This window comes from Acinonyx jubatus, chromosome A2 (genome assembly GCF_027475565.1).
Source record: "Acinonyx jubatus isolate Ajub_Pintada_27869175 chromosome A2, VMU_Ajub_asm_v1.0, whole genome shotgun sequence".
Classification (NCBI taxonomy): domain Eukaryota; kingdom Metazoa; phylum Chordata; class Mammalia; order Carnivora; family Felidae; genus Acinonyx; species Acinonyx jubatus.
The window spans coordinates 22160940-22181040 of NC_069383.1; the positions used below are offsets into that span (position 1 = coordinate 22160940).

The following is a 20101-nucleotide window of genomic DNA, read 5'->3' on the forward strand; positions in this document are numbered from 1 at the left end:
ATATACCCCAGCTAGATTCTACAATTAGCATTTTATCATTTTTCCCTTTATTATTTACCTATTCATGTGATAATTTTTAAACCTCCTGAGTCATCATTTAAATTCAAAAGCGGGATATCAGAGACAGTTCCTTTCATTCTGTTCTCTTGTTTTTCCTTTAATTTGTAGGTTTGATTTCCAAGAAAGTTTCAGCAATGTATCTTAGTACAGTAAAAGAATGAACAGTAATATGCACCAAGAGAAACTGCATGCCAAGATACGTGTCGGTCATCTAATTTTATGAATATGGTTCGATTTTTAAGGCTTATGATGATTACTCACATACAATGCATTTGTGTTTCAAACACAATTCCCTGTTAAGGACTCCATCCTCCCAGAGCTGACAAAGGGGCTGCCTGGGCACAGTGGGCTTTGAAAGAAAACTTTTGTCAGAATCCGGTCACTTTCCCAAGTGGCCGCCATCAGGCCCTGCCATGGGAGCCCTTAGCATACAGGTGCTTTTGCCCAGGGCAGCGCGTACTGATGTTTGGCATCGAGTGTCCCTGGTTCACGGTGGCGATTAGGCCAAACCTCAGGTAAAGGAGCTTGATCACCTCTTCCAGCCTAATTAATGAGCTCCCTAAATTCCCATGAGTTTTTAAAGCCTGATGGATCCCAGCTTAGAGACAGGTTTGCAACCGTGTGTTAACAGTAAACAGAATTACCACATCTGCCTCTTAGCGCAGCATACAGCTAGTTGAATGGAAAATGTACAACCTGATTGACAGACTCGCCTTTGGTCACCACTAGACATTAACGATGGTTTAATTCTCATACCTTTTTTTTTTCCATCTGAGCCTTAACTTCCTGTTTGTAAAATAAGTTGATTTATTAGATTATGTAGAAAGTGTTTGTCTTTACCCAGAATCTGTGATTTTCATCTAGAACTTTGAATGTCGTTCAGTATCCACCACTCTGTCAGAAATCTGGGAAGACAGTTTTTTGCAGCTTCTCTGAATAATCCTTTCCAGGGCATGACCGCTGACGAAGTTCACCAGACGCTGGATCTAGGGCTAGAGTGTCAAAAGCCGTTAGCTCCTGTCAGGGATGAGGGGCATTCCGGAGATCATTCAGAGGAAGCCTGACTCACAGGAAGCAGATGAGCTGACTAGCTGCTTACGGAGCAAATTCCCCCTTGACCTTCAGGAGACTCCCTCTGTGGTGGTCCCCAGCGTCACCTTTGTTCTAAATTCCCTGCTCCTAGGGAATAATGCTATAGCACTTTAGAAGCCTAGCCAGCAAATGCTTAGGCACTTAAGGGTCACTTTACCGAAAAAATTCAGCAGAAACTAAATTGATACTCTTGTACTGTCAATATTCAAAAGAGGCATTCTGTTTGAGTGAATGATTTTCAGAAAAACAGTGAAACAACCAGAGTTTTTCTCTTGCTGCTGTCCCCTCTCAAGTGTCTGTGCTTCAGCAAGAGTCAGCCTGTTACTCCCCATATCTGCCATGTTGTTTCCTGTTACCCTGCCTTTGAGAAGCAGCTACCCCCGTCCTTACCTGTGCCCACCTCTCTGGCCCAGAGGAGCCCCACCAATACTAACCTCTCCCAGCCCAGGGCTGCCTTTCCCTCTGTGGAATGGCCAGTCCTAGCGGGTTGGTTTATTTGGCATCCATTAATTTGCCAGGAGCAAGGGAGGAGAGTCCGAAAGCACTGCTATAACTTGTTATTTTCCTTACCGTCGCGGTGGGAGGAAGACAGACGCTTCCCACTGGCCACCACCGTGCTGTGCATCGAGTGCCTCAGCCCACAGCTCTTTTTAAAAGTTAGCTCCCGGGGCGCCTGGGTGGCGCAGTCGGTTAAGCGTCCGACTTCGGCCAGGTCACGATCTCGCGGTCCGTGAGTTCGAGCCCCGTGTCAGGCTCTGGGCTGATGGCTCGGAGCCTGGAGCCTGTTTCCGATTCTGTGTCTCCCTCTCTCTCTGCTCCTCCCCCGTTCATGCTCTGTCTCTCTCTGTCTCAAAAATAAATAAACGTTGAAAAATAAATAAATAAATAAATAAAAAATAAATAAATAAAAGTTAGCTCCCGGGATAGATCTGTAGGAAATAAGATGGTGAGATCATAAACGCTATGGAATGAGGATGAAGTTAGCTTACCAGATCCCAGCACGTGAGCCCTGGAAGTCCTGAGGAGGCTGCTTTACAAGTGAGTCGCACCTGTACGGAACCTCGTGTCTGCAGAGGTGGTAACGTGCCAACGATACAGATAGCTTTAAAATGAGTTTAAATGCAAACAGCAAATAAAGTTGGGACATACTCACAGGCACTGGGATTATTTAACGGGTTAGGAAGGAAAATACGAGATATCTGAGGTAGTACATCCTTTAACTTTTAAGGCAGCTATCTCGAAGAGAAGGCTCTAATGAAATACACCCTCGTGTCACCGTGAAGGACTGTCTAAAAAGCCAGCACAGGGCCCGCAAACAGTGTTTTAGAGAGATTAGGAATCTTTTCCAGGGTAGCCTTCGTCCTGGGCTGATTTAACTGAGAGCTCTCTCTTGCGAAACAGAAGTATCCCCACCATAATGATAAAGTGTCAGTTAGCTATGACCTAATACGTACCAACCATGACTAACCCAGAATGCCAGGTCGCTGTGGTTGCATTTCCCGTGGCGTCAGTGTTCTGGGGTCAGGGTTAACGGGTAATTCATTTCTGGGTTCGGGTCTCCACTCTTCACTGATGTCAGCCATGGGTGAGAGGAGACCTGCTCTAGTCCAGGTGCCAGAGAGTCCTGATGATGGCAGTCACAACAAGGGCTGGCGCTGTCAGCTGAGCAGCGGGTGCCAGGCGCTGTGCAAAGTCCTTGACTTGGTTATCTCTTCTAATAAACAATCCTGTGAGGCAGGTGCTATCATCATACCCATTTTTCTGGTAGGAAACTAAGGCTTGGAGAAGTCAACTCATTTCTCCCAAGATGATGCAGCCTGGTAAGTGGGGGGGGAGCCAGGATTCAAATCACAGCAGTCTGGCTCCTAAGCCCAAGCTTTTGATTTGTATCATTTTCAGTTTCCATAAATGACTCTTCTTTGGAGGCATGTTTGTCCTGCGGGGCCACCCAGTTTCATTTGGTCTGCTGTCTTCGGTGGTACATCCCCTAGTGCTGGGCCTTCTCCTGGTACCTTGTTGTGGGTCACCAGATTACAGCCTGATATTGATGGCGCATATTACCACAGCCTGCCCGCGTGACTCCAGCAACTGTGCTGATACTTATAAGAGAGTATGTCCCAAAAAGGTAATTAACAAAGCAGCTATTCCAACCACTGAAAAAACCAACTTGGCATGGCCCATGATGGAATCTCCTTTCTTTTATTTTTGGAAATGAATAGGAGCTCATTAATGTTGTACCTTCCGGTAAGTTCAGGCCCACTGTCAGGACCCTAAAATCTGTTGTGTTACGATATTGTTGCTGAGTTGGCTACATAGAGTCTCATGAGGGAAAGCTGCTGTGCCACCCACGTGGCACAAAGGCCCTCCACGCGCTGCTGTCGTCTTAAAATTCCTCCCATCTTTACCTTCATTCAGGGCTCTCCGGTCCAGGTTTGTGGTTCTGCAAATGAAGCAGGTCGTGCTTGCCCTTTGCATGGAAACTCTTTCTTTTGTCCTCTTCCTGGCCAACCACTACTGTTCCTTTCAGATGAATTCTCCTCCAGGCAGGCTTCCCTGACTGCCCAGGATCAGGTCAGGTGCTCCTGGGTGCTTCCACAGCACCCTCTCCCACCTACCCCTGTGGGTACATACCATACTAGCCTCTAGCTTCCTGTTTCTTGTCCATCTGCCCTGACTCGCGGTGGCACTGGGAGAACCAGGCTCGGTACTGTTGACTTTGGGGTACACACCCTGACACACAAGACCGTGCCTGACTCATGGCAGACACCCAACGAGCGTGTGAATGAGAGAGGTAGAAATGACATACTTGGTAACGGTGGGAACTAATACATGCGGTGTCTAATATTTGCAGATCATAAGGCGTTTTTGTACGTGTTCTGTTACCGAATCCTCACAGCAATTCTAGGAAGATTTCTTGATCCTCACTGTACTGACCTGGAAACATCTGCTAACACAGTTAGTCCTGTGGTCCCCTTATGTGCTGGGGGAATGTGTCCAAGACCCCCAGCGGATGCCTGAAACTACGGATAGGACCAGACCCTATAAATACTGGCTTTTTTCCCATGCATACATACCTAGGATAAAGTTTAATTTATAAATGAGGCTTAATTTGTAATGTATATAATTAGGTTTAACTTATAATTTATAAATTAGTGTAAGAGATTAACAACCATAACTAATAATAAGATAGAACAGTTATAACATTATACTCTTGTAATAAAACTTAATATAAATGGGGTCTTTCTCTCACAGTATCTTCTTGTACTGCACTCACCCTTCTTGGGATTATGTGAGATGATAAAAACGGATTTGTGGTGAGATGCAGTGAGGTGAATGACACAGGCACTGTGACGTAACCTCAGGCAGTCATTGACCTTGTGACGATAAGTCAGAAGGAAGATCATCAGCTTCCAGACCATGGGTGACCGTGGAAGACAGACCACAGGTAGCTGAAAGTGAAACCGTGGATAAGGGGCAAAGGGGGACCACTGTAGTGGGAAAGCCAGGATTTGAGCTTAGGTCTTCTGACCCCAGCTCTTGTGCTCTACTGTACTGTGTGAATATTCCGAGGCCGGTCTGTAACACGGGTGTTAGAATCTGTAACAGAAGCAGCGGCATTTCTGTCCTCACCAGCGAGACCCAGAGGGAGAATCGGCAGACTTTTCATTTCTCTGCCTTTCCTCCTTGACATCTTCCTACCTCCCATGTTTCCGGTGGAAGCCTTACGCTGACATGTGATGGATTCTTTCCAAGTTTCAAGGTGCTGACAGTGAGTCTTTTGTTTGTATTCAGACCAGACTGGCTGTAGCCCTTCTTTCCTTGGGGTTTGAGCTTTTTGGAAAGGTGGAGAGCTTAGGAGTTCAGGTGGAGTCCCTGAGCACGTTGATATGTTAAGATCGAGGTGTGTTGGGGAGAAATCAGTGTGGTGCTGAGACCGTGAGTGAGAGGATGCAGGTGGGGGGGCCGGTTGGGTTGTCGAGGAAGAAGCCGTAGAGAGGTTGCTGGCTGGCTGGGCTGTGCAATTAAGCAGTTGAACAGGTCTCAGTAGCACGCTGGGGTGTCCTCCACAGGCCTGCAGGGGAGCAGAGTGGAAGCAAGCTGGCTGGCAGCATCTTTGGACTCACGGTGCTAGGTGTTAGGGGCTTAACCTGGAACGTCTCCACAAACAGGTACTCCAAGGAGCAGAGCATAATCGGAGGAGGGACAAAAGTGAGATTGGGGGTAGCAGTTCCTGAGCTTTAAAATTCACGATTTAATCTTCAACCCTGCTCCATTCTGGGTGCTCCCAACACCGTTGCCGAGGGGGAGGAGTTTTTAATTTCATAGAGAAGTTAATTTTTTGCCACCACAGTAGAACATTAGACCCAGGTTCACAAATCCTTCCAGCAGTCCCGTGTCCGTTACGAACTTCTCACTTTATACCTGGTTGTTTGCAGTCGGAGGATATACCAGCATTTATTGTGGTTTTATTGGAGGGCAGGGGAGACAGGACATGGAGATGGGGTTAGAGGTACCTCCTATGGGACATTCAGAGATCAGAGCAACTCAGGGAGAGGAAGCTGGTGTCATTGTTCATTCACTCAGCAGAGATTCCCTGAGCATCTGCCGTGTGCCAGGCACTGGTCGGCACCGGGATGATGATGATGGTGGTGATTAAAAAAACAGGCGTGATCTCTGTCATCATGGAAGCTAAGGACGTGCGTGGGAAAGCAGTCCAGTTGCGGGGGATGAACTCAGGCTTTGTGCTGTGAAGGAAAAGGTGCTGCAGGATGAAAGGGGGACTTCCTTTGAGTGGTTCTCTGAGGAGGTAATTTCTAAGGTGGGAGCCAGAGGTTGAGAAAAGAGTGGGTGGAGGAGTTGGGGGTGAAGCTTCCAAGCACAGAGAACAGCACAGTTAAAAGGCACTGGAGTGGAGACGAGATTGGCCTTTGAGGATCGAGAAGAAGGCAGATGTGGCCCACGATGAGGGTGGGAGAGGCGAGCAGGTGCAGCCCCTCCGAGGCCTTCGGTTTGGTGTGGCCCTGCTCTGAAAGGCGGCCATCCTAGAAGTCTCCTGGGGTCTCTCGATCACCCCTGTAAGTGTCCCCAGCCCAGGACATCCCCAGGCTCCTAGAAAAGCCCTCATCCCCATGAGACTGCCTGCCACTTCCCTCTTCCTGCTCATGCCCCTTGTGGAGGGGAGTAAACAAGGAGATTTTACAGTGAACGCAGATTTTCATGAACTTGAAAGCAGGAGTCCTTTCAGGTGCTAAAAACCACGAGAGACAGGCCCAAGGGACTTTAAAATGGCTCTGAATAGATGGGGTTGCTCTGTCGTGGCTCCCACACGCAGGTCTTGTGAGCTCAAACCGGTGGTGAGTACAGCAGGGCAGTAGGAGTAGAAAAGTACAGTCTTGGGGGGACGGGGGGGGGGGGGTGCCTGGGTGGCTCGGTTGGTTAAGCGTCCGACTTCGGCTCAGGTCATGATCTCGTGGTTCGTGAGTTCGAGCCCCGCGTCGGGCTCTGTGCTGACAGCTCAGAGCCTGGAGCCCGCCTCAGATTCCGTGTCTCCCTCGCTCTCTGCCCCTCCCCGTTCATGCTCTGTCTCTCTCTCAAGAAGAAACCTTAAAAAAAAAGAAGAACACAGTCTTGGTTCTGAAAAAGCGAAACCTGCAGCGTTGGCTCCCCGAAGTCCTGGGGAAGATCGTTCCCTGAAGTAAGTGCAGCCGCTTTCTGGGGGCTGTCATCTGGCCCTCCTTCTAATTTTAAACTTCCACGAGTTAGGGGATCCCAAGCGAGCATCAGGCCGGCTTTAGGCAGGCGCCCGTCTCACGAGCCCCTCTCCCTGCTCCCCTCTCCCTCTGCAGTCCTGCTTCCTTCCCCCCCACCCCGTGACACCAGTGGGCAGGCCTGCCCATAAGCAGGTCTCCTTCGCTCTTGTCCTGTGTGCTCTTCAGCTCACCTCTGCCCCTGTTTTAGAAGAATGAACTTTGAACCTGGGGGGTGGGTGGGGGCTAGAAGGAAGAGAGCCCTGGATAGTGTTGTGTAAACACTGCAGTCTGATCCCTCTAATCTTTTACTACCTGTAGGGACAGGTGGCTGCAGCAAGGCTGCTGGCAGGAAAGCCTGATTTTTTCTAGGCTGTGGGTTACGCAACAGAGCAGATCTTTGAAGCTGCAAAGGGAGGTCAGAGCAGCCTGTCCACAGGCATATTACGCACAAGTTTCCCTTTATAAGACCTAATTTGCCTGAGTATCACTAGGAACTTCTGTGCCAACATTTAGCTGGCTCTCTGGAGTGAGTTGTTACCGCCAGGCTCTAGTTAAAGCAGTCAGTCTTTTTTTTCTTTAAAAAAGGTCTCTACTTTCCAAGGTCTCAAGCAGCTCTCTTCGGCAGCTGTGTTTGAATAACGGGGTGCGTTCCATCCCAGCCTGTAACCTCGCACTCACATCTGCGAATGTTCGCTCTGTCCAGAAGTGGAGGTAGATGGCGATGTAGCAGGTCCGGTGGACCAGGCGGTGCTGAGCTTGCGTCTGGGACGGTGACCAGACCGATGAAAGGAGAAGGAAGAGATATTTTTAGCGCGTCAGGGCCGCTTGGAAACACTGGTTCCCGCCATCCCCCCTCCCCAAGTAATTCCAGCAGGGGGTTCGGTGGGGAGTGCATCTGCTCTAATTTAGTGTATAACGCATTTCACTTCCGTATTATACTTCAGAATATTCATGAGGGCTGGTGAGTTGCTGACTTGACAAAGGAGTAGCTTTGAAACCCACATTATGGGCTCGGTTTTTAGGGTCCCTAGATGCAGCCTGAATGTGTGATGTTGTTGCAGAGGGCTTCTAGGGGGGCTCCCGGGCCCCAGTGTGGACTGGGAGAACCAGCCACTCCTTTTGCCTCAGAAGTGTGGTTTTCCCTGGAGGTTGGGGCCTGAGGACATAGTCCACTCTATTTCTCTTTTCCCGGGAGCGGATTCAAGCAGGCGTCGCTGTGCTGATGTTGAGAACAACATGACCTCTGTCGTTAGGTTCTTACAAGTTGTGGTGCGCCGATTTAAACCACCGGTGATGTTAAATCAACTGAAAAACTCCAGTGAGGTTATAAATTAAGTACAACTTAAGGGAAGGGATGGAAGGGATCCTGTCTGGGGTGTAGGTGATCCTCTCCAGAATCACTTTCGAGACCGGAGGACTTTTGTATGTGCTGAGAAAAGCGTGAGTTGATTTCCGTACAAGGGAAGGGTTTCTCTTCGTAAGCTTCTGCTTAGCTGCTCGGTTTTGATTGAGGTTCCATCTGTCTCTCCTGGCCGTCAAGTGTAGAAGAAACAACAGAGTGTGTGGAGGAAACACAGGGGTTGGGATTAGGAGGCCAGAGCCTGGGCTCTTCCCTCCAGCCCCCCACATGCACCTCGCCCCGCGGGTGCCCGGTGTGGTTCTGCAGGTTACTGGCCTCTCTGTCCCTGTTGATGTGATGAGGCAGGAGGCCACATCTGAATCCCACGCTTGTTAGGTGTGTGACTTTGGCTGCTTAAAGTTACCTAATGTCTCTTTGTCTCAGTCTCCTCATCCATAAAATGGGAATTGAAATAGTACCTGCCTCGAGGGGCTGCTGCAAGGATTTGAACGTGCAGTAAGTGAAGCGTGCAGGTGATGGGATCTGTTCCTCTTTCTTCAGGCTCTTTAGGCTCTTTGGCCTCTGAGTGAGAAACAGTAAATGGGCCACAGGTTCACGGGAGAGCCAGTCAGAGCAAGTGACGGACCAGGGAAGCTGAAGGGGCCGTGGGCGCTCGAAGCCCTTCCATTGTGGAGCAGTGCTCAGCTTGGCACCTCCTCACGTGCCCCGTCTCCCTCCCCTGGTGCTTAGACAGCAGTCCTTCCCTCAGCGGAAGAAGTGGCCCTTCTCAGTCCCACGTGGAACACATGCCCCAGTGTTGCCCTCAGATGACCTACGTGGTGGAGACAAGGGGCCTCGGGTAGGCGTCGCCGCTGACCTGGAGGTGGTGCCCCCCTCACCCCCCACTTGCTGAGGTCCCCCGCAGCGTCCGCCAGTTTTCCTGCACTTTCAAGGGTCGTTGTCGGACTTAGTCATGGCGGCCAAGCTCTTTATTAGCTGGTTCTCCTTGGTGAAAGCCCTTTCACTGAAACTTCCTTCTCAGCCTACACGTTTTAGACTCTCAGCACATTTCTCTGAGGGCTCAGCTGGCTGCCCTTAAAAGAGCCCCCCTGAGGGGTAAGGAGAGCAGTTTTCACGCTCCTCCCCCAAATCAGCTGATACGTCATGGCTTCCACCATGAAAGGTTTTCAGAGGGAGGAAACCGCTTACGAGGCAAGCTTAGAGAGCTTGTGGCTCCTTTCCAGAATGTACTTAGTGGTTCTGCCCTGCGTGGTGGAGAGCCCCGTTCTCTTATGTTTGGGTGGCTCCATCCACTCTCCACCAAGAATGACATCCTTAAAGGCTGCCCCCAGGCAGAAGGTCCTTCTGCTGCCCTGCCAGGGGCTTGGGGACTTGGTAAGCGGCACTGAAAATCTCGGGGTGGGGGGGGGGCTAATCAGGTGATCGGTCTGGGGATGGAAAGACAAGAAGGTGGTAAAGTTGTGCTGATTGTCTTGCAAGTCACAGATCTGAAATTTTGTCACATCTCATGGGAGCGAGGAGAAACCAGCCTGAGTAGAGAACGTCTTAAGTTGACTTCACAGTGAACTAAACTATGAGAATGGCAACTGTTCTTTGTCACTCAAAATTACTAGTCCCACAAGCCTTTAAAAAGGCCAGCCACTTCTGGTGATCAAAATCAACTGTCCTGTTTTTTGCAAACAAACCTGGACGGGGCTGGCCGCCAGTGTGGCTGTGTGCAGCTGCCACCTTGTGGCCAGAACCAGGCAGTGCGTGTGTTACCTGTTGCCGGATCCCCTGTGTGAAATGTGTCAATCTTAAAGCTCTTTTACAAAGATTTTTCTCAGTCACCCTCTCACTACACATTCCATCTCCAGGGCTTAATCATTCTGCTTCTGTCGAATCTGTACAGGACAATGTCACTACCAGGCTCCAGGGTCACTACCTTCAGCCTCCAGACTGATCTTGCTCCAACATGTTAATCTGATTGTGTTTTTTCTCTTACTTAAAGCCCTTTAATGGCTCTTCCTTACCCAGGTTCCAGCACATCTCTCAGAATTTCCCCGAGCCCAAGCTCCTTTGCCCCAGGGCTGCATCTTTGCGCACGCTCTTCTCTCTTCCTCTTCTGTTTAACACCTACTCATTCTTAAGACTCGTTTCAGGGTTCACCTCCTTCAGGAAGCCCTCTGCACTGTATTAGATATTAGACTTTCATCTTTGTGTCACAGTGTCTGACATGTAACTGTTGCTTGCTAATTATTAGCGAGTAAAGGGAGGGGGAAGACAAGTAAGCAGAGACCCGAAGCACCAAATGTTCCTCTTGGGTGTGATGGAGCTCAGGGAAGAATGGAGGTGAGCCCAGGGGGCCCTGGAGCAAAGAGCCTCGTGTCCCTGCAGATGGCAGAGAAACGGTCCCCTCGGTGAGCGACGCTTGCCTCTCCTGTACTGTTCCCTCTCTCTGTTAGCCCCTCCTGATGCTCACTGATTCATCCTTTTACGCATGCATCAGTCACATCACTGTCCTGCTCAAAACCCTCCTGTGCAAGAGTTCGGATTCCAGGACCTCACAGCACGAGCTCACCTCACCTGTATTTCATACCATTTCTTACCTGTGCCATACGTATCATCTGAATTCTAGGACTCGAGGGTCATTTGCTGTGAGTTTACTTACTTACTTGGCCGGCCGTGTGGCAAAAGCACCGTCTAAAATTTCAATTAAGACATCTGTTATCAAGCGTCTGTGGGTGTAAGCCGCTGTGCTGGTCACCGGAACCACCAGAAAAGAAGGTGTCGTTCTGTGCCTGCAAAGAGCTGATAGTCCAGGAGAAGGGAGAAGACGAAAAACATGCAGGCAGCGTTAAGGAACGAGATAGCAGAAATGAACATGTCACAAGGCGGTGTGTGATTAATTGCCAAATAAATGGCTCAAGAGTGTGGTGGTGACTACAGAAGATAATGTATGTGGAAGTGCCTCTCGGCTGAAAAATTCCCAGTTCCGGGCAGCACTGCCATCCGCCCCTGTCCCACTCGGACGTGACTCTGGTTCCACTTCACACACCTAGGCACCTGGACGGCCGTGCAAAGTCCTTGTGGGACGAGGCCCTGCTGGCCCCCCACCCTCGAACCCCGTGCTGCAGCCACGCTGAAGAGAAGGTGCCACATACGGGTCCCTCCTCCTCATCTCCCTTCCTTGTCTAACTTCCTCCTTTCACACCCCGCGCTTCCTTCACCACTCAGCCTAGTGGTCGGTCGTCAGACTCAGGCACACTGCGGGCCGACCTGGCGCATCCTCCGCCGAGCCTCCCCGCTCCCTTGCCAGACAGGCCTCCCCTCATGTGCCCGGCGCCCATCCCTCTCCTCCCTCCAAGGGAGGGAGCCTCCTGCGGCAGGCGCCCCGTCTCTCTCCTTCGTGCTCCTTGCACTTGCACAGCATCAGACATGGCATACGTGTCCCCTGAGCGTTCGTCCCTTAACGCATTAGGGGACTCCGTGAACATGAGTTGATTGACACGGTACAGAAGTGACCGTCGTGAGCGCTGACAGCTCGCCGTTTCTCACAGTACTCGGGAGCCAGAGGGCCTGCCGAGCAGGTGACGGCAGACAGGTTATTTTAGTTGGAGCAGGGGGTTGTCTAAAGGAAGGAGAGAGAATGCCCTGAAGGTGCTTTGGACGCTGCTGGTGGAAAGGCCTCAAAGGTGCGTGGGTATCTTGGAGACAGCGGATGGCATTTATTGTTTTCAACATCCGTGGTGACTTAAAGTGGCATTGAAAGTGGGAGCTGCCCCGTGGCCCTGTCTTCATCATAAGTCGCGGCATTGACACTCATGCAGAGACCCCCGAGACCGTAGGATGCAGGTGCGAAGCCCCTCTGCCTCCGTCGCCTCACCTCTCGGGTGAATCTTTCATAAGACAAAGGCTTTCCTTCCGGCGCTGCCCTTGACCTGGCCCTGAGCCGTTGATCCTTTGGGTCCATTCAGCTCTGCCCTGTGCCTCTACCCTCGTGACTGGTAATGACCCGGAAGGTGGCGGCACCCACGCAGCAGGTGGCCTCCAAAGCTGAGTCACCACCCTGGGAACAGTGCCCTGGGGAGGCCAGCTTGGGCGAACTAGGAACTCTCCACCTCGCCCGGGCCCTGTGAGGGCTCCCAGTGCAACAGCGAGAGCAAAGGAAAAATGGGTTCTTGGACGCATCTAGTGTTGTCACCGAGCTGGTAAGAAGGTGAAATCAAGCCCACTGAAGAACTGAAAAGGAACTTACCCTAATGGTAGGCTCACTAGTGTCTTTGGCAAAGCACCAAGAGTTCTTCTCTCAAGATTACAGTTCCGGTCTATGGTGGTTTCACTTAAACACACCAAAATCACCCATTTGAGGATATCTTTAAAAATGCAACGAAGAGGATTTTGAAATGATGTTTTAAAATTCTGTTTGAGCTTCTGAATTAAGAGAGTTTAAGAAGTAAAATGGAGAGCTATATAAGCTATATCAAATGAGGTATAGGGTGGGGTTTTTTTGTTGTTTTTCATTATTCATAGACGCTCTGATGGATGTTGGTGTTAAAAATTATGATGCCTTTATCTCATTCCCAGGGAGGATAGAAATGTACTGTTGCTTTTAAAAGGAGGTTTAGGGGCACCTGGGTGGCTCAGTTGGTTAAGCTTCCGACTTCGGCTCGGGTCACGATCTCACGGTTTGTGAGTTCGAGCCCTGCGTCAGGCTCTGTGCTGAGAGCCTGGAGCCTGCTTTGGATTCTGTGTCTCCCCCGCTCTCTGCCCCTCCCCCACTGCCACTCTGTTTCTCTCTCCAAAAATAAATAAACATTAAAAAAAGCAAAAGGTTTAAAAAAAAGTATGGTTTGTTTACTATACCAATGAATAGAGATGACCTCAGTCCAAAAAAAAAAAAAAAAAAAAAAAAAAAACAGAAGAAAAACAAGTGAACTCTAGTATCTCTCCTTGCCTGGCAGAATAAGCCTTTATCAAGTAGCAAAAGAAGTACAAGCCTGACTGCCTACTCATCATCTCAGCTGATCATGATTTTCCCAAAAACAAAACAAAAAGCTCTCTACATTTTCACAACTGAACAATAACTCTTAGGAAATACTACCAGCTTGCTCAGTTCCTATAAGGCCATTTAAAAAAAAAAAGTCTGGTGACAATCAGTCGGTTGCTTGACTGCAAATTTTGTGCGTGGTTAACTCTGCTGTCCCCACTGTGAGCTTTCAAAATTGGAGAAAGTAACATTGCATCTGTCGCCTTTTGAGTATGGGATTTTTTAAAATTAAAAGTTGGTTTTGGTTTTTTGTTTTTGTTTTTGTTTTTTTACTTTACCCATCCTATGCCCAGTTATTCCTATACAGCTGAATGTCTCTGAAGGCAAAAATGAGGTCATTTTCTCGAGCAAATTGTCCTGAGTTCTAGTATGCACATGGTCTGTGACCTCCCTGGGGCCCAGACAGCTAACACTCATGTTTCCTCCTTTATTCTTCTGTTGACTTTCCATGAATACTGTATGTATAAAAAATGAGCCATATAAACATTACAGAACATTAAAAGGTTTCGTGGTTTTTCTAAGGCAGAAGAATTGAGGTAGATTCTACTAGAAACCAGAACTATGTGCTGATCCCTATATCCTTTGTGATTTCAGATCCATAAAGGCTGAATCTGAATGCATTTGGAGGTTAGAGGTCAGATGATTCTGCCGGAATCCATTCCACTCAAAAGAATGTCTCGACTCTCTGGGTTTGGCATGCAGTTTGGAGAAAGATAATTTTTTTAAGGAGAGAAGTTTTATTTACTCCTTGACCTATGGGGTATGGGAGGACTCACCTTTTGGATAAAGGTTGCAAAAAAAGCCTCTATCAGGTGAACATACTGAGAGGTTAATAAGGATTCAACACCCAGTGACGTGTGGCCAGCCTTTCAGGAAGCTGTGTTATTGGATCAGTGTGACAGCATGAAGCATCGAAGCCGTTAGAAGTTACTTGGGAAATACTCGGGCCCTGATGAGTTAAAAAGGCAGAGACATCCAGTAAGTGAGTTCCCGCCTGGGCACGGGTGTGTTTATCCTGCCCTTCAGAAGTCAGAGCCAACATTCTTAATGGTTTTGAATGATTCAGAATGTTTCTCTCTCTCTCTCTCTCTCTCCCTCTCCGCACACGGGTTATGACTGAAACTCCTTAGGTGAGGTCCACAGCAGAAACCAGCCTTATACTTAATGTCGTGTTTTATAATCATCTTACTTAGAGCAAGAGGAAAATGATCAAATACAGCTTCCTTGTTTCAGGGAGAAGACCAAGGCATGGGGGGGTTGGTCGTCTGGAGGCCACAGAGCTGGAAGGAGAGTTGCCAGTCTGAGCCCGGCCTCATTCCTCTGACCACACAGCCCTTTGTCCAAACCTTGGGGGGAGGCTCCAGCAGGCCTTTGGCCTCCCGGCCAGGAGAGGCCGCTTGCCCTTTGAGGAATGTTTAGAAAACTACTTAGGTCAGAGCAGAGAACTTCATTTTTTACAAAATGAAACAAATCATTTATTTGACCTAAGCAGCTTTTTCAAAATCTCTTTTGTCAGTGTTGTGAATTTATTAGCTTCTGGGCAGAAATAAGAATAACATTTCTATTTCTATCTCCGTGCCAGAGTAGGAGACCTGATCTGTCTCTCTCTCTCTCTCTCTCTCGCTCTCTCTCTCCTTCTTTTTTTGGATGAGAATTAACTTATGTCGCACTAGATCTTAATAAAACAAACTTTGAGTCCTTCCCACAGGAGAAAGAATTGAGCAATGTTCTGAGAACATGTTGTACTCTTTTGGGTACCGAGTAAATGTAATATTTAGAAGATGCTCCAGAAGGCTTAAAAGTGCCCCTTGGTAATGGAGTAAAGGGAGGGCAGTGGGGGCACAATGGGAAAGAGAAGCTGGACAGACCGGAGGAGGAGGGCTTTGGGAGAGCAGCTGGAGCGCCGTCCTCCTGCCTGGGGGAGGACCTGAGGGTCCTGCAAGCCCCCAGGAAGGAGTCGTTTCCCCATAAGCCAAAGTGGGAGCCGGCGGTCGGGGAGCCCCTCCCCCATCCTGTCCCCAGCACGGTCAAGACCACTTCTTCCTCGGACTCCATGCCACCTGCGCCATCCATAGGGGCCAGGAAAGCACGTGGCACGGGTCCCCGCGCTGACCACGCCGGCTGTCTCCCAGGGCTTCCCCAGGTGCCTAGAAAGAGGAAGGGGCCTTTATTTGTGTAAGGGTCACAGCCTGAACCGAGAGACGAAATAATTTAAGGAAGAAAACGCCAGTCAAAGAGCGGGAATTTGCACCAGATCCCTGTCTGGGAGCCCTCCTGGGGGGCTGCACTGGCCCCGGGGTGGCAGGCAGGCAACTGTCATTTATCACTTTGTTACATTAATGGCATGGTTATCACAAAAGGTGTTTTGCCCTAAGGACGTAAAGCAAAATATATCCTAAGTGAAGGATCCCCAGCGAGATCTTTGCATGGAAGGAACTGTTTCTTAGTCCTAGTAACATCTAGTGCCATGCTGGCCAGGCCCCCCGGAAACCATGTGGAGGAAAAATCTTCTCATGTTTAGCTTCTAGCATGATCCCGGAGATAAGTAACAATGCATTTTTCCGTCTCATCACCCTCATTCCCTTCACTGTTAAGGTAGACCACTTATTTGTAAAGAGCTAGTGGGGAGAGGCGTTTGGCTGTATTGGGGCCCTGTGGCCTTTCCCAGGGGTCACTGTTGCAGGGAGGTGGGGCTGTGTCATGTGCCGCACAGACGTGAGCGCACCTTGGCACGCGCGCACACACACACACACTCTCTCTCTCTCTCTCTCTCTCTCTCTCTCTCTCTCTCAATCTCCGGGGGTTTTCTTCTTCTTGCTTTGTTGTAGTTGTGTATACTTAACAAGTTACAATCTAGCAAGTGTTTCAAATTGAAGCCATGGGTAAAATTTTCCTAACAGAAGATTACACAGTAAGCTGGAAAAATGAAATAGGAAGCAGCTTGTGTTGTTTTCTTAGGATTTTCGTGTTCGCTTTGGATTAGCATGCCCCTCACCCGCCCTCGCTGTTGCTCAGGGTGGTGCCGTGTTCACAGGCTTCTTACGCGGGGTTCAGAGGGCTGGGGAGAGGGTGTGAGGGCGCGCTCCTCCCCTGCTGCTGTCTCTGGTGGTCCTGGAGAATTCCCCTGCACTTGCAGGCATATGGGAAGGTCTCAGCGGTGCCCGTGAAAGTCCCGCCTCCGCTTCACCTCTGCGAGTGTAACTCAGCATCCCGGACACGCTCGGCCCCCTCTGGACTCTAAAGGATGGGAGTCGGTCCTTCTAAACAGTAAACAGGACTCCTGTCCCGCTGAAGGGCATTGTACAGGGGATCGTTCAGTCTGTTCTGTCCCCAGCCAAAACTGCATTCCAGACAAATGGACCCCTTCATTAAGGCACCCTGAGAAAGGGACTCCCGGCCTCTCCAGGAAACCCACAGGAAATGACCACACCCATGCCCATTCCTTTGTGGAGATGGAGAATGGAAGGACCTTGGGAGGGCTTCTCCAGACCCCAGATCTGGTGCCTCCCTGTGGCTCCCACAGAGCCTGCAGTTTCCTTTTTGCTGGTACGTGTCCCATCGTCCTAATGCTGTCTACTTATTTGTCTGTATCCCTGCCAGCCTGCAAGCACCCGGAGGGCTGGTGCCCTGTCCTCGCTCTGTGTCTCCAGTGCAGTGCTTCCCCCACACTAGGTCTTAACAGACACGTTTCTCCTGCTCTTCATACGTGGTTTTTTTTTTTTCTCCTCTTGTGCCAACCCTGATCTCAAAACTCACACCCTGTGTGAGTGCGGGGGGAGGGGGGATACATCTGTGAGTGCACCGTCTCTCTCTCTCTGTCCTGCATCCAGTGTCACTTCAGGTCCCTTGCAGTCTAACTACCCAAAGGTCCCCCTAAATGCAGGGGCTCCCCCATTCTCCCCGACCTTCGCCTCCTGCTGCGTTTAACACGATGTACCCTCCTCTCCCTGAAACCCCCTTTTGCCACCTGCCCAGGACACCTGTAGAGCCCAGCTCAGGCCCCTTTCCTCTGCAAAGCCCTGGACCTAGTTAGCCTGTCCCAACCTCATCTCATCCTAAATGACTCTGGTCCTCTCTGTTAGCGTGACCTACTTCAGCACGGGGTTTGTCCCTATGTATTAATTAGACTTCATTCCGCAGTTAGAGTTTGAGGTCTCATGCACATCACCTACGTACCTAATCTGGCGGTATCCAGCAAGGTGCTTGGGCTCTTGGGAGGCAGTCTGTGAGTGCCACTTGATGGGTTCTAACCCATCTGTCTTTATCAGTGGCGCTGAGCAGTGACTTGGTGGCTTTGCACCACTCTGGTGGCTACTCCCTCTGTGAGATGTGTGACCGTCCCTGTGTGCAACCCACTCAACATACTGGGGCTTCCCGCGTTTGCCCCATTGCGTGCCACCTTCCCTCAGAGCCCGGTTATGCCCCGTCGTCATCTGTTTATGTGTTTGCTTGCACTGGACTCACCTGCCTCGTTTGTACACATACCTTCAGGGCCTCATACAGCTCCTGGTATATCGTAAATTGCATGCGTCAATGGTGTGTGAACAGGTAGACGGAAATGTTGGAATATCCTCGTCCCAGTTTCCGATTGTGTGTCTTTTCCCAGACTCTTGAATCCCTGTTTGTGACGTCCTTGGCTTATACGCCACCCTTTAAGTTGAGAGAAGCTCTCGACCCACAGCTTCTACGGACTGATGCCCAATGTTATTTTAGTCTCTCGCACCAAATCTATCACACTGATTGTATATACTTTTGGATTTTTTTTTAACGTTTATGATTCAGAGACAGAGCATGAGCAGGGGAGGGGCAGAGAGGGGGGGAGACACAGAATACGAAGCAGGCTCTAGGCTCTGGGCTGTCAGCACAGAGCCAGACCTGGGGCTCAAACCCACAAACTGCGACATCATGACCTGAGCCCGTCGGACGCTTAACCGACTGAGCCACCTGAGCCACCCAGGCACTCCAGATTTTTTTTTAAGTAGACTTCACGCCCAGTGCAGAGCCTAGCGCAGGGCTTGAACTCACTACCCTGAGATCAAGCCTTGAGCTGAGATCAAGAGTCAGACGCTTCACCGACTGAGCCACCCAGGCACCCTTGTATTTTGGACGTTTTATCCAAAATGTTAGATGTGCTGTTCCCTCCCAGGGGAGTATGGGGAGTCGGGGTGGGAGAGGGGTTAACATTTATTTAAGGTCTATGTACCATGTGTTTTATTTGGGTTAGTTAACCTTTTCCCCAACTCTAAGAAGTAACATTATTGTCCCTACTTCATATATGAAGAAACTAAAGCTCAGAAAAGGATAAATCCCTTGTCCCAGCTGTGCAACAGGCGACTGAGGGAAAATTTGAATCCACGTCTTTCTGGCCCCTAACCTCATGCTGCTTGCCTCTGCTTCCAGTCTAAATGTGCCATTAAATGGGCAGTCACTTCACTGCCTATGACATTAAAAAGGCAGCGTGTAAGCATATTAATTCGGACAAGCAGGTGCTCATGAGGAAAGGCAAAGACCAGGAAAAGATATTTATTGGTAGATTTGATTCTGAGCAGGGATTGACAGAGGTCTGCTTCTAAGACCTTAAAGGTTCAGGGCGATGACTCCTCTGGGGGCCCTCTGTGACCAAGGCTGTCATATTGAGAAGGCATGTCGACCCTTGACTTCCTTTCAGGAAAGCCACAGGAGTCCCAGTGGTGAAGTAGGCGTGCTCCTTGCCTGTCACTCTCCCCTGTGGGGTAAGTTTGGTCCAGGCCTCAGCCCCGCATTTAGATTAGAACCACCAAGAGTCACTGTGGAAGGCACGGAGTCCAGTGCTCGCAAGGGGGTGTTAGTGGGAAGCTGAAAATGGGCTTGTCAAGCTCCTATCCTCATAGTTGAGAAACCTTATCACTAACTCATTCAGTGTTCCTAGCCAGACCTTCCTGTGCTCTGGTCTTCGCATCTGTATGTGATGTACAGACCTCTAAACCTTAGGAGGCTGTAGGTCCCAGTGCTCACAGGGGGCCACAGCAAGGATGGGAGACACCTGCCCAGAACCAGGCTTTGTCATGTACATTTATAGGACAAGGTTAATTAAAGGAGGACTTCCCAGCACCTTGAATGGACTACTCCACATGCTTTTCCAAATGCTGAAAAGCTCCAGAAAAACAGACTGGCACTCCTCACAGCCTGACACATCTCTGTTTCTGCTGCAAAGGGAAAGAGCGCCTCCGTGACTTTGGTTCCTGTCCTCGTTTTTATGATCAGACCGTTGAGGAAACACGCTGTTATTTTGTAATAGTATTTAAATATTTTCAGAATCGTGTGTGATCTAATAGTCCACGGTGGTTTGAATTTTATGTTTACCCTGATCTTCCTTCTCATCTGTACCCCTCAGGTTGAATTTTTTTAGATTCATTTTTCTGTTGTTTGACAGTATGGAATAGAACTATGGCCTTTCTTGACCATTTCGCTTACTTGTCAAGGTGCTCTTGGAGTTCAGGCCCAGCTCACAAGAATGTGCCCCACATAACATGTCCCTGGTTTTTTTTTTTTAAACGTTTATTTATTTTTTGAGACAGAGACAGAGCATGAACAGGGGAGGGGCAGAGAGAGAGGGAGACACAGAATCTGAAACAGGCTCCAGGCTCTGAGCTGTCAGCACAGAGCCTGATGCGGGGCTCGAACTCACGGACCGTGAGATCATGACCTGATCCGAAGTCGGACGCCCAACCGACCAAGCCACCCAGGCGCCCCAGCATGTCCCTGTTTTGATAGCGTCTTGAAGTGCACGGGCATAGTTGCGGGAGAACGTGTCCAACGGCACTTGGCTTA

General features: G+C 49.6%; 1 long non-coding RNA gene across 1 annotated transcript in view; it reads left to right on the forward strand.

Moving 5' to 3' along the window:
• Positions 1–19807, forward strand: part of LOC106989397 (uncharacterized) — a 33751-nt gene extending 13944 nt beyond the window's left edge. The window contains exon 3 of the long non-coding RNA XR_008296631.1: positions 13886–19807. This is a non-coding gene — a long non-coding RNA (uncharacterized LOC106989397). The remainder of the gene's footprint in view (positions 1–13885) is intronic.
• The last annotated feature ends 294 nt before the right edge of the window (positions 19808–20101 follow it).